Here is a 12,539-nt window from a genome sequence, read left to right as displayed (position 1 = left end):
TTCTTGTTTTTCTTATGCATTCTCTTTTGTTAAAATTACATTTTATTCTTGTTTTGTATGTGTTGCATTTGGACTTAGTTGCTTAAAAATGTTGTAAAATGGGTCTCATAAAATCAGCTCAGATAAAGACAGTTCAGGCTTTTATTTGTCCCTTATAAAATGCCAAACAGTGGTTACTCTGCCAGTTAGTAATTGCCTTTAGGGCAGCTGCCTCTCTCAAAGCAGAGGACAGGTTTCTCCCGTTGCCCTCTGGTGAATCCCCACTCCCATTGACACCAATGGCTGGTGGAACATTGACCAGGTAGCAATTGGGTTCCTTTCAGAGACAGATCTCTTGACTGTGTGAAACTAGCAGAAACTGAGGTGACAACTGAGGGTTCATGGGCAGGGCCACTCTGTGGCAGATACCCAAAGGTCCCTCAGAAGAAACTAGCTCCTGACATCCCGTCCTGGTAATCAGCAGAAAATCTCCACATCTTGTCCCTATCTGAACTCCTCAGTGAGATGAAAAGGGAACTCTGTCAGTGAACATCAGATACCCTCTGTCTCAGAGTGACCTAAAATGACACAATCAGAGACCTTTCTTAAGCCTCCATTAAGAGTTGAGCTCCAGGTTTGGACTGTTTTCTCTGCTACTAGTAAGACCTCCAGACAAATGTAGAAAACAAATCTTTGATAGAGTAAAAATACCTGAACCTTTTCTCCCACCTAGGCAAAGTCTTCATCAATACTTATGTATGTAAGGGAGAAAAATGCCTTTTCTGATAGGTGATGGACTTTGGAACATTGATTGTGGACTTATAAAATGCTATATGATGATTTTTGGATGCTTAATCAGCTTGAGCTTTATTTGAATTTTTTCTCTCTACTAGTGAGTTAGAAACTCCCCTTAAACTTTTCTCCACCTGGCTGGGAGGTTATTTGAGAATCCCATGTAGTCAGACCACTCCTCCTTCCAAAAAGTCAGACTAAGGCAACTCAAAACAACTGTTTTGTCTTGCACTGGGGAAAATAACAATCAGTAGCTTGCATTTGTGATTTTACATACTAAACAGAACATGGGACTATTGTGGTCAGCCTTTCTCTTCTTCATGCATGCACGTAGGAAGTTGATAAAGGTGCCTTTACTATGTACATGGTGGCTGCTAGGAGGACCTATGAGTTTCAAATACTTAGTAAATTTAAAATGGGCCTTAAAGGAGTAGCTTTGTCTTCCTAATAAAAGTTGCCTAAATGACTGGATAGACAACAGAAATGTCTCTGGGGCCCAGGGCAGAATCTCTGACGTACCATCTCTGGAGGTGATCTCTTTTGCAGGAAAAGTGCCCTAATTTGACTGTTGACTTATTTTCCTCTCTCTCTTTCAAGGAACTAGATAGCATGGTTTAAATCTCTTGGTTTGCTAGCAATACTTCCTTCTCTAAACATGATTGTTATGGCTGAAGTCATTTGTAACCTGTGCTTTCAGAGTACCTACTGGAGTAAGGATATGAGTTCACTGAGGAAGATCGTGCACTGGTAAAGGGTAGATAGTCCGGTCCAGTTTTATTTTCTGATTATCTCTCCGGATGGTAGCTACCTACCCTGGAGTGGTACAAACCTTGGGGGATGCCCTGGGGATGCCCTAAGGGGCACAGGAATCAAGCAGAGACTTATGAGGAGCCATATTTGTTTATCTTGTCTCAAATTGGGACTCTATATCTGAACCTCTTACTCCTTTGGAATATATTAAAGAACAATTTAGTATTTCTCTACATCCACATGGTATGCCTACCTCCTAAAGCCAAGTACACAGAGGAAAGTACAATGATGCTATCTCACAATTAGAATTATACTGTAAAAGAGAAAAAATGGTCAAAATCATCTTATGTTGAGATTTTCTTTACATTAAGAAGTAATTCTTGCTTGTGTTCAAATGTAAATATGGGCCATAGAAAACTGAGAGACACCTCACCTTAAGGCTTTCAGTACCTCTAAGCCTAAGGCTACTTACTCCTCACCCTAACTTCCAGGTGCTGAGGGTGGAATTTCTAGGCCAGCTATAATTAATCTCCATGAGGCTATATCCATCCTTAGCTAAGTTGTTGAGGTCCCTCAAAGACAACATCCCTTGCAGGAAGTGAATGGCAAATATGGGGCTACCTATGTTTGTGTGTCTTTTTCTCTCAGTAATCTTAGACAGATCAAATGAGACTTAAAAGTTTTCAGATGACCCTGATAGGTACATTGAGGTCTTTAGAGGACTTACTCAGACCTATGGACTAGATTAGAAAGATGTAATGTTGGGCTGGGAATTTAGCTCAGTGGTTCTGCTGCGTACCTCACAAGTGCAAGGTCCAGAATTTGATCCCTGGTACCAAAAAAAAAAAAAAAAGATATATTGTTGCTCTTAAATCAAACATTGATTTCTAATGAGAGGCAAGTAGTATTACAAGCTGCTACTACATATAGAGACAGATATTTTAATTTTAGAAGCTCAAAAAGACAGGCAGCCAGGGGAACAACTGGTTCCTACTGGACCACAAGCAGTTTCTACACAAGACCCCCACTGACCTGCTAATCAGATAGGAGATTAAATAAAAGACATTTTCAGCATATATTCTTGAAGGTTCAAAAAACATGAAAACTAAGCCCTTCAGTTAAATTAAATCGTCAACTATTTATCAGGAAAAAAGATGAGGACATCCCTAAATCCTGATTTGATAAAAGAAAAAGCTAAAGTTTTTCCAAGTCAGTCTTACAATATGTAGATGGTATGCTGTTATGTGCCCCCTCAGAAGAGCTTTCCCAAAAAAAAAGAAGAGCTTTCTAGCCAAGACATCTGCTCTGCTGAATTTTCTGACAGGGGTTATAATATTTCTAGATCTAAGACACAACTCTGCAGCCTTGAGATAAAATATTTAGGTCTTATTATATCTAAGAGAACCCAAAGACTGGGAGAAGAAAGAATTAAACTAATTCTTTCCTTTCCATAGCCCAAGACTCTAAAACAGCTAAGGAGATTCCTGGAAATTACAGGCTTTTGTGGCCTTCAGATGGCAGGATATAGTGAGATTGCATGACCCCTCTATTAGCTTATAGAATAACCCAAGAGACAGACACCTGGGAACGTCATTCCCAGACTGCTCTCTAGAAGTTCAAACAAGCACTTCTAAGTGCCTAACTACAGGACACCATTTCCATTTGTATGTTAATAAAAGATGAGACATGGCTTTGGGAGTGTTTCTACAACATCAGGAGCTGCTCAACAGCCTGTAGGGTATTTCAATCATAAATTAGATATTATAGATTCAGAGTAATTCATTAAAAGGGTAAGTCCTAAACAATACAGTTAAAACACTTTCATTCTCTTTCAAGAGGCAAAAGGCAGCCATTTGGGTTCTTTGCTTATTGGTTTGATTTTTCTGCTTGGCAGTGGAGTGGAAGTCAATCATAGCTTTTGTCTCTGGAGACATGTTTTGCTAAGGATCACAGATCCACTCTGGAAAAGCTCCTGATCTTAATTGTCCTTCTACATCTGAGATGGTTAAGATTTAGTTGTTATGCCATACTTAAAGGCGCTCTTCTATCCCTTCTCCACTGCCCTGCTCCTGAGAAATAACACAGTTTGATTCAAGGCACTTCCCTTTTCTGTGGCTGCTAGATTTCAAGGCAAAACTTCCAAAATGGTGAGTTTCCCCTCCCCGGAATCCTTCCAGAGTGAAGCTGACCTTCATTTATCTCTGGACAATTTAGAAAACTCGTCTAGGTTTAATCCTGAAACTCTCAAAAAAAAGTTTTAGTTCAGATTTATCTGTCTTTCACCTCTCAGGCACTATTAGAGAGAACAGCTAACCTGCTCTGGCCACTTCCTTGTACCTCTAGTCAGCAGGCACTGGCACTGGAAGAGATAAAGTCTAAGGGGCACCTTGGATTGGGCACAGAACAAGAGGGATAGAGAAGGATACCTTCTTTCCCTTTGTTTCTTTTCAAAATGGGCAAAACTGTCATAGGTAGACATCTACACAACAGCAGGTTGGAGCCTTAGAAGGCTTTCTTCCCTCACTGTTTAAAATTCATACTTAGCTCCAAAGAGTGTCACCTAGTCTCTTCTACATGCAAACCTGGCCTGAGAAGACCCCCACTGGAGATAATAGTTAAAATTACCTTTAGAGGGAACAATTACATGTGGCTTTTGAACAACTATGGTTATCAAAGCAACAATGAGAAGCCTGTATAACTGGGTATTCCAGTCAGATAAACTGTCAGCTTAGGGCCCATCTTTAAATGGCCTTTGCTTTTACAGGTGTAAAAGATTCTTATTCCTTTTGATTCTTATTACAAGAGATCTCTGTTAATTGATCTACAAAGTTCTAACTAGTCTTTTTTATAATTATAAACCTAAAAATTATAAAATTTATTATAATTCAACTTGGCTAAATACATCTGAATACACTCTGGCTTATAAACAAGTTGTCTTAGGTGTATGTTTCTTTGTCTGTTCAATTTGTTACAACATGTACAACTGTTATGTTTGAGCTTTATTCTTTTGGTATTTTAGACTTTTTAAGATGTTTGCCTGTAACTCAAGTTGGCTTATAGATAAATATAATTAAAGACATGCTTCCCCCAGATTGCCAGCTAATCCAAATAATGTCACTGGTTTTACAAATACCGTACATATTGTTGTTTATATATAATATCAATAATCTTTCATTGGTCAAAAATAATGTACTAATTGTTACGATCTGGCTATCATAACTCATCTAAAAATTTGTTAAGATAATTAAATACAGACTCTTGGGCTTAAAAAAACCTATGGGATAAGACTCCCCTAGGTTAATAAAAGAGTGGCTGCCTGGAAAAAAATCATTCCAGCCTTTGTTCACAAAGGGGACCCCAATAATTTCCACAGCCTCATGGAAAATACATCACTGATAAACATATCATTGTGACATGTATACGTTGGTCATGGTCTAAGTTTTCTGTGGAAAAACAAGGTTTTATTTAAAATGTTCTTGGTACAAAACAAAATTAAGGGACAAAGGGTTTCATGTAACTGATACTCATTGTTATTTCATCATATATATATTCATGCCTTCTGAGTGTAAAAATCTCTTAGGATATGGTTTATGGTAATGATTTTTTTTTTATTCTGGTGTCTGCCTTTCTCTTACACTCCAGCTACTTGTGATAAGACATACATGTCAAGCCAACATGAGAAACCCAGTCAAATAGTGGTTTTCTTAAAAACTTATGTGATATATGTTATATGTGTCACCACACTAAGGGATGTTCAGTCTCCATTTTAAACAATGTCACACACTAAAATTAGAGGCTAGATGTTATAAATTCCTAAGGTACATTTATAGCCCGTATGTTTGTTCTCTTTAGATGACATCCTACTAAAGGATAAGAAATAAGAGTTTGCTTTATGTCATTTAATGCCTTGTGGTCAGATAAAGATGTTTAACTGAAAGACTATTCTGTACTAAGATACAAAGACAATGTCATCATGATTGTCATGCTAAAATACTATGTGTGTCTCTTGATCTTAAGTTTCTCTATAATATATAACTGTTGTCTGTTAACATTCTACAGAGATTCAACTACTAAAACAACCATGGTTGATAAAAATAACAGCCCTCTGTGCTTTATACTTCACAAGTGCTTGATGGCTTAACTATTATAATAGTTAAGCTCACTGCTCCTACTAAAATACTTATCTCACTGATCTTCTCTTCTGGGTGTTCAACAACTAAAGTTTGGAGACCAAAACTAAAAAGATAACTGGATTACGAGGACAGCCAATATTTTGGCCCTGGCCCCTCGAGGTCAACAAAAAATCCAGTACATGAGGAAACCTTTTCTAGAGGATCTTACATCTTTGGTAAGTCACTCAACCTCCTGAGCAGGGAGATTGCTGGACACCAGAGGTCAAATGTACCATGTGCCAAAGGAGAGTCACCAAGAGGAAAAATATCTCCCTTGCTTTCATTGAAAGCAACATGGTCAAACAAGGCAGTGACCCATCCTGACAGCTGACACTGTCAGAGGAGCTAAGAGGCTCTATACATAGTTTCAAAGTAATGCCTGAGGAGACTTAAGTGAATTTGATAGGTAGCAAGAGGTTCATACTGATTGGCAAGTCTCACTTTAACTTGGTCTTAAACACCCAGCAGAAAAAAACAACCAAAAGAGCTATAAAATAATGCCATAATAATAAAGCTAGATGTAAAAAGGGGCTCTAGTTACTGACCCCTTCTGGCAGTTTCCAGCTCTACCAGTAGCTGACCATGATTATGGATCATTAAAAAAAAAAAAAAGAACTATGGTAAAATCTATAAGAGCTCAGCTAGAGTTTTATATTTCTTAGTAAAATTTGTTCTTTAAATTGTCTCATCTTCTTACAGCTAAAACTAGAGAGACTTATGACAAAGTATCAGACTTATGGATAACCACTTATCAATAAAAAAATCTAAGAGTGAGCAGGTTACAATCACTATTTCGATTTCTAAGTGTGACTTTCTCCCCAACCTACCCTTTCATTCTAGTGTGCTCATGCTTAGCTTATGCTCGAATTTCTTAAGTTTTGTTTATTCTTGCCTAGAGGCTGCCAAACTCCAAGCAGTCATACAAATGGAACCAATGACAAATGTGCTAGACTTCTCTTACCGGGATCCACCAGATCGACCTTTTAAAAAGTTCATAACTGCTAAACTATACAATAGGACTTCTATGTTGGATTCTGAAGTCCCCTGGACCTTCTTTCTATCCTCTTTGTGGGAGCCTATTACTAGTTCCTCCCAGTGGAAACCTTTGTTGGCTATATTCATAGCAGTCCTGCTGACCTTAGTATTTGGTCCATGTATTCTTAACTGTTTCTTTGGTTTTGTCTCCTCCAGACTCAGAGATATAAAGCTACCCAAGGTGACAATGCCTGGTGCCTATCAAAGGCCTTTAGATAGACCCTCTGTAGAATAACTCGAACTGCTGATCACAACTCCGACCCTCTTCAGCTGGAAGTAGCCAGAATGGTCTTCGCTGTATCCCCCTCACAGCAGATAGGGGTCCTCCTTAGAAGGGGGAATATTGCAGATAGGTAAGTTAATTAGATATCTTGTAGGAAGTTAACAGGGTCTCTCTTAAGGCACCAGCCCTCCAGGAGCCAACACTGTGAGGAACCAACATGGAGAACAATTGAGGGACATTCACTGCTTAGCATTATAAAAAGGAAAAGAAGTACTACTTCCCTTAGAGATAGATAGCAGTGATTGATATTCGAAATGGAAAGTTCCTTGTATGCTTGCTATGTGACTTGCTCCCCCATTTGATCCCCTTTTAATCAATATTACCTGAGTGACTGTACTTGTAATCTTACTGGTTGGTCATGGTTTTGCTGGGATGTTTTACACAGGATGGTAGTTCCAGCTACATAAAAAATTTAACAGTTCCTAGGACAAGCTGGCTGTGACTACTGATGGCCCAAGTATCACATGAGAAGAAACATTTTTTTGGAACTCCCTTCCTCCTGGTCAGTGCAAACTTACTGGACTGTAGCCCACCCCAGCAAGTCAATAATGGTGCACCATTTATTCTGGAAATGATGTGATGCCCCTTTCTTGATCAGTGCTAGTTTCCTTCATCTGAAGCCCCCTAATAAAGTCTTACTTGTGTGTGTGTGTGTGTGTGTGTGTGTGTGTGTGTGTGTCTACAGTACCTGGCTGGGCCACATTTCTAATGTTTCCAGTCAAAAGATCCCCTCTGATAACAACTACAACCAAAATAGAAGAGAAGACAGATTAAGTAAGCAGCCTGCATGAAGAATACTTCCTACACAAGACATGTGTAGGCCTGGTGCTACCTGATTTGATGATGAATAGTTGGGTTATGAATGGTTGAGTTATGAATGGGTGGGTATGAATTACTGGGTTACAAATAATAGGGTTACAAATGATTGAGTTATGAATGACTGGGTTACAGATGGATGGGTTATGAGTGGTTGGGTTATGGTTGCCACGCTGACTTCAATGCAGTTGTTCACTAGGCAGGGTTACATCCTATAATGTTTCACCCCATCAAACCTGATGGTCCCTCATGTCCTTCTAGCTGCTTTCAACCAAATAGGCAGGGCTGATTAAACAAGATCATGAAACAAGATCATGGATTGTCTGAAACCAAAGCAGAGATGCGAAGTACCTCTGCCAATTATTAACAAGGTTCTTGTTCCCTCTAAAACAACTTCAATTTGGATACAGGATGATGAGGGAAGGGGAAAAGTTAAAAGAGGAAAAGAGTGAAAAAGAGCAGGAGTCTGAGGAAGAGAGCCATTCCCAACCCTCCAGGGTCATTTCTGCCTCTTTCTCACATCTATCTTATGTGATGTTCACCATAAAATATGGTTGTTTAGCCCATAGAAAGGCTCAAGCTGGTCCTGTACCTAAGCCTATGTCTGCCCAGCATACTCGGGGTCAATGTTAAGGGACACATGGGCCAGCGTGTCACCCACACTCTCCGGGTCTGGGTGGGTTATAGGGAATCTGCCCAACTATACTTCACTTGTGTTTATTTGAGGGACACAAAAAAATTCATTATGTCTTTGTCTACCTTAGGAGGAAACACCAAGTAATTACAGAATTTCAATGCAAGAATTAAGGAACTAAACCTTTGATTCTCACCAAAGACTAACAAATTAATTTAAAATGTACACCAGCACTGCTTTCTTGGGTCTGGCACTGTCTGTCTGTAGCAGAAGTGGTCACCAAAGAGCTTCCTGGGACACAGCCACAGGGGGACTTAGAGGCTGAGATATGGACCACACCAGCCATGGAACCAGCATCCCATCCAGAGGCTCTAACACCTGTGCTTGTCCAAACACAAGCTTGGCATTGAGCTGAAAAAGGCAAACTTGTGACCCTGTGATAGATATCACATCTCCTTCCTGTGCCCTTCACAAACATTGACAATGAGGTCAAAATTCTTTCCTGCCCAAGTGCAATTGAACTTCAAGATCCCACCAAAACCAGCCCTCTAGACACCCTAAGATGGATCCAGTGTCCCAGAAGATGAGACATCCTCCTTGGGATGGGACATGGCCCTGATATTTAAGAACCCCTAGCCATGAAGCTCTGTGCATCTGGAAGTAGGACCTAATTCACTAATTCACATATTTTTCATTGGTATTTAGTTGACAGGTACTCAACATTGGTTCTCTGTAAGGATGTGTATTCACTTTCTCCCTTATTCCCCATAACAAGCCCATCAGACAGAGGCTGTTGTAAATTCTCTTTTACAGCATGGAAGTTGAGACTTGGAAAGATCATATGGCCAATATAAGGTGACGTCGCTATCAAACCCAAGCTGTGTGAGTCCAGAGTCTAGGCTACTCACACAAAATTGCCACCATCCCCTAGGAAAAAATATGTATCTCACCTAGAAACCCTCAGTCACTAGGAATCTTTAGTTAACAAATAGCCTCATCTCTCCTCCAGTGATAAAAGTGAGCCCAATGTCATGGTGTTGTCATGGTGCATTCTTAGGAAGCATGACATGTGTGTCAAGAGAAAGCTGAGCTGCCAAAGAGCAGATCTCCAACCTCCCCCTCGGTACTGGCATTATTATGTGCATTTCATAATAAGAGAAAACAAAAGAATTGGAGAAAACTAAAGGAATGTAGGAAGATTGGGAGAGACTGAGGCTGCACACCAGACGGGCCTGGAGTGTGCTCCGTCTTCCTCCTGGGCAGCATCTCTGGCCCAGCAAGGCCAGTACTCACTTGTGGTTTGTTCTTTGCAGATGTGGTCATCTGTGTAAAGTTCAGACGTCGTGAAGTACAAAAGAGGAGTCAGAGTGTGCATTCCTCTAGGAACATGTGAATGTGGGGCACAGCTCTGGGTTGTGTGACTGGCACCACACTCTGTAATGCTCCTGGAGACGATGCTCTGTCTCTCGCAGACCCACAGTGTGCACGGGGAGCAAGGCGGAGTTACCACTGCTCCAGAGCACCAGCTTTGTGGTGGAACTGTGCTCAAGACACCTGAGAGACACTAGTGTGTTTGGTCCCGGCTGCCTCCCTCACTCCTGCTGAGGACAGCATCCTGGGCCTGGGGACAGGAACTGCCCATCAAGGGTGAGGCTGCCCCTGGCAGTCAAAACCAGGCTGTCCCCCTGCCTCTTGAGAGCGATGGTGCTCGGACCCTGCAACTCGGTGCTTAGAGACTTGTTGTTAATTCACAGCCTTTTATGAGGTTCTGCATTTATTTCAGAATTTCTTTTGCCAAGTTTTTGTCTCATGTTCAGCCTTTTCTCCTTGGGGTAAAAATATCTCTGGGCTGGCCAGGCCCTGGAATCCACCGGATTTCTGCAACGAGAGTGACACCTGCTGTTGACAACGAAGTTGGCGCTTCCTTGGAGGAAATTCTCCAGTGGGCAGAGAATGCTCTCCTAACTCGAGCATCTGGGAGGAGAAAGTGGACTGGTTTTGCAGGGAGGAAGGACTGCTTCAAAGAACAAGCAAAATCCAAGGAAATGCCAGGGATGGAAGAAAGAGGAAAACAGAAAAGGAAGAACTGTTTGCTGGGTTGAAATCAAAGATTCCTCCCGGAGGCCACACTTCCCAGCTTACAGTGATGAGGGGTTGGAGAGGCAGCCGTGCACCCGAGGGAGCACACAGGACTCAGAGCCAAGGTCGCTTTGGCGCAGTAGCATCTGCCTGGCAGAGGGGGCTCCCAGCTGCGAGGGGCTGCCGGGTCACTCTGAGGAGACAGCAGAAGGATTAGGAGGAAGGGACTTTCCTTCCCCCTGCCCAGCCCTGAGACAGAGTGCTGGCCACAGGCTCCAGAACTGACTTGTGTTGCCAAGAAATTCAAATGCACAGCTCCCTGACTTCTTTAAAACCTAGCAACTAGGACGGGAACCATTGGCCCTGACCCCGATGTCTCGCTGCTTCTTATTTAGGAAATAATTCTATTACTACTACTTCAGTTCACTATAACTTTTAATCAGGGCAAAATTTGAAGCATGTATAATTTATTAAGTTCTTTCCTTATTGATTAAAAACTGACAAGCTTTGACCTCCTTTCCAGATAGTTATGTGAATACTTTCAAAATGATAATTTTTTACAATCTGAAAATATTTTCTCACTAATATGGATGTGAAGTTCAGCTTTTATTTTGACCCCTGTAGGGGATTATTATCATTATTATTATTATTATCACTAATAATTAAGAGAGAAAAGTCTTAGCCTGGATTGGGTAACACAATCACGTCACCCCAGCACTCTAAGAAGCTGAGACAGGGAGATCACAAGTTTGAGCCCAGCCTGGGCAACTTAGCAACTTAGCAAGACCCTGTCTCAAACTAAATTTTTTGAAATGTAAAGGATTGGGGTTATAGGTCTGTGTAAAGGCCCTGGTTTAAATCCCTAGATAGAGAGGCAGAGAGAGAACATGAAAGAGAGAGAGACAGACAGAGACAGAGAGAGAAAGACAGAGACAGAGACAGAGAGAGGGCTGACCCTAAAGTTCAGAGTGGACAGTGGCCAGCTGCTGGGTGTCCTGGGACCTCCTGAATGTCTGTATGCATCAAATGAAGAAATCAGAGTTTAACTTCAAGAGTTGTCAAACGTGAAATCTCTTGAAATTTTCTACACATACAGAAGTTCTACAAAGAGGCCCAGTTCTAAACCTGGAGAAGGAGGCCCCGTGTTTCTCCCCCAACACAGGGAATGAAAGCCTGGTGGGTGGCCTGAGACCCCCACGGGCAGCTGGCCAGGATGCAGCTCTGAGACTCTGCCCTCCTTGCACCCCACATCCTCACACAGAATGTGGGTGACCCCGCCTGCCCCTGCAGCCCTCCGTGGTCCTCAGCCCAAACATGGCACCTTCGAGCTTGTCGATCCCACAGTGGCTCCACTCTGGTAACAGAGCTGCAGCTTTGCCCATGGCTGTGCAATCAATAAAACGCAGATCCCAACCTATCACGTGGTCCCACGGCTCTCCCTTCTGCGGAGGGCACCCCGAAAAGACAGGCATCCCCGGGAAGCAGCAGGTGTGCCACATAATGGGGTGCACCTTCAGGCAGGGTCTCCTCTGGTGTTTCTGGCACCCATGCACCCCCGATGTGGGGGCCGAGTCAGCATCTGCTGGGCTATACAGGGAACACACGGGCATCACTGCTACAGGTGCTCTGGGTGTGACAGACAGCCTCCCGACTTCCATCCTGGTTTCCATGCTCCTCTGATTCCTTCCTGTCACTTAATACATTTCCCTCATTATCAGCATCTGGCCTGAAGGCTGCCACAAAACCACTGAATGACCAAATAAGATTTAGGGGAAAAAAAAAAAAAAAAGCAAAATATTCCTGTTTCAGATGGAGGAGCAGATGGGTGGCTTGGCACTTCGGCAGGCTTAAAGTGACCCCCCAGCTGGGGAAGACAGACTGTCACCACTGAGGAGAAGTCACTAAAGAGACATTCTGCCTTCCAGCTCACTGTGGCGTTTCAGAGTTCTTTGCTCTGTGCAGTCAACGACAAAAAGAAGCCACGGGAGTTTTTGCAGCT

This window comes from Heterocephalus glaber, unplaced genomic scaffold, assembly GCF_053883595.1.
Source record: "Heterocephalus glaber isolate CG9 unplaced genomic scaffold, H.glaber_assembly_v1.0 deba00001724, whole genome shotgun sequence".
In the NCBI taxonomy this organism is placed as follows: domain Eukaryota; kingdom Metazoa; phylum Chordata; class Mammalia; order Rodentia; family Bathyergidae; genus Heterocephalus; species Heterocephalus glaber.
Note: the sequence above shows the minus strand (reverse complement) of the source record.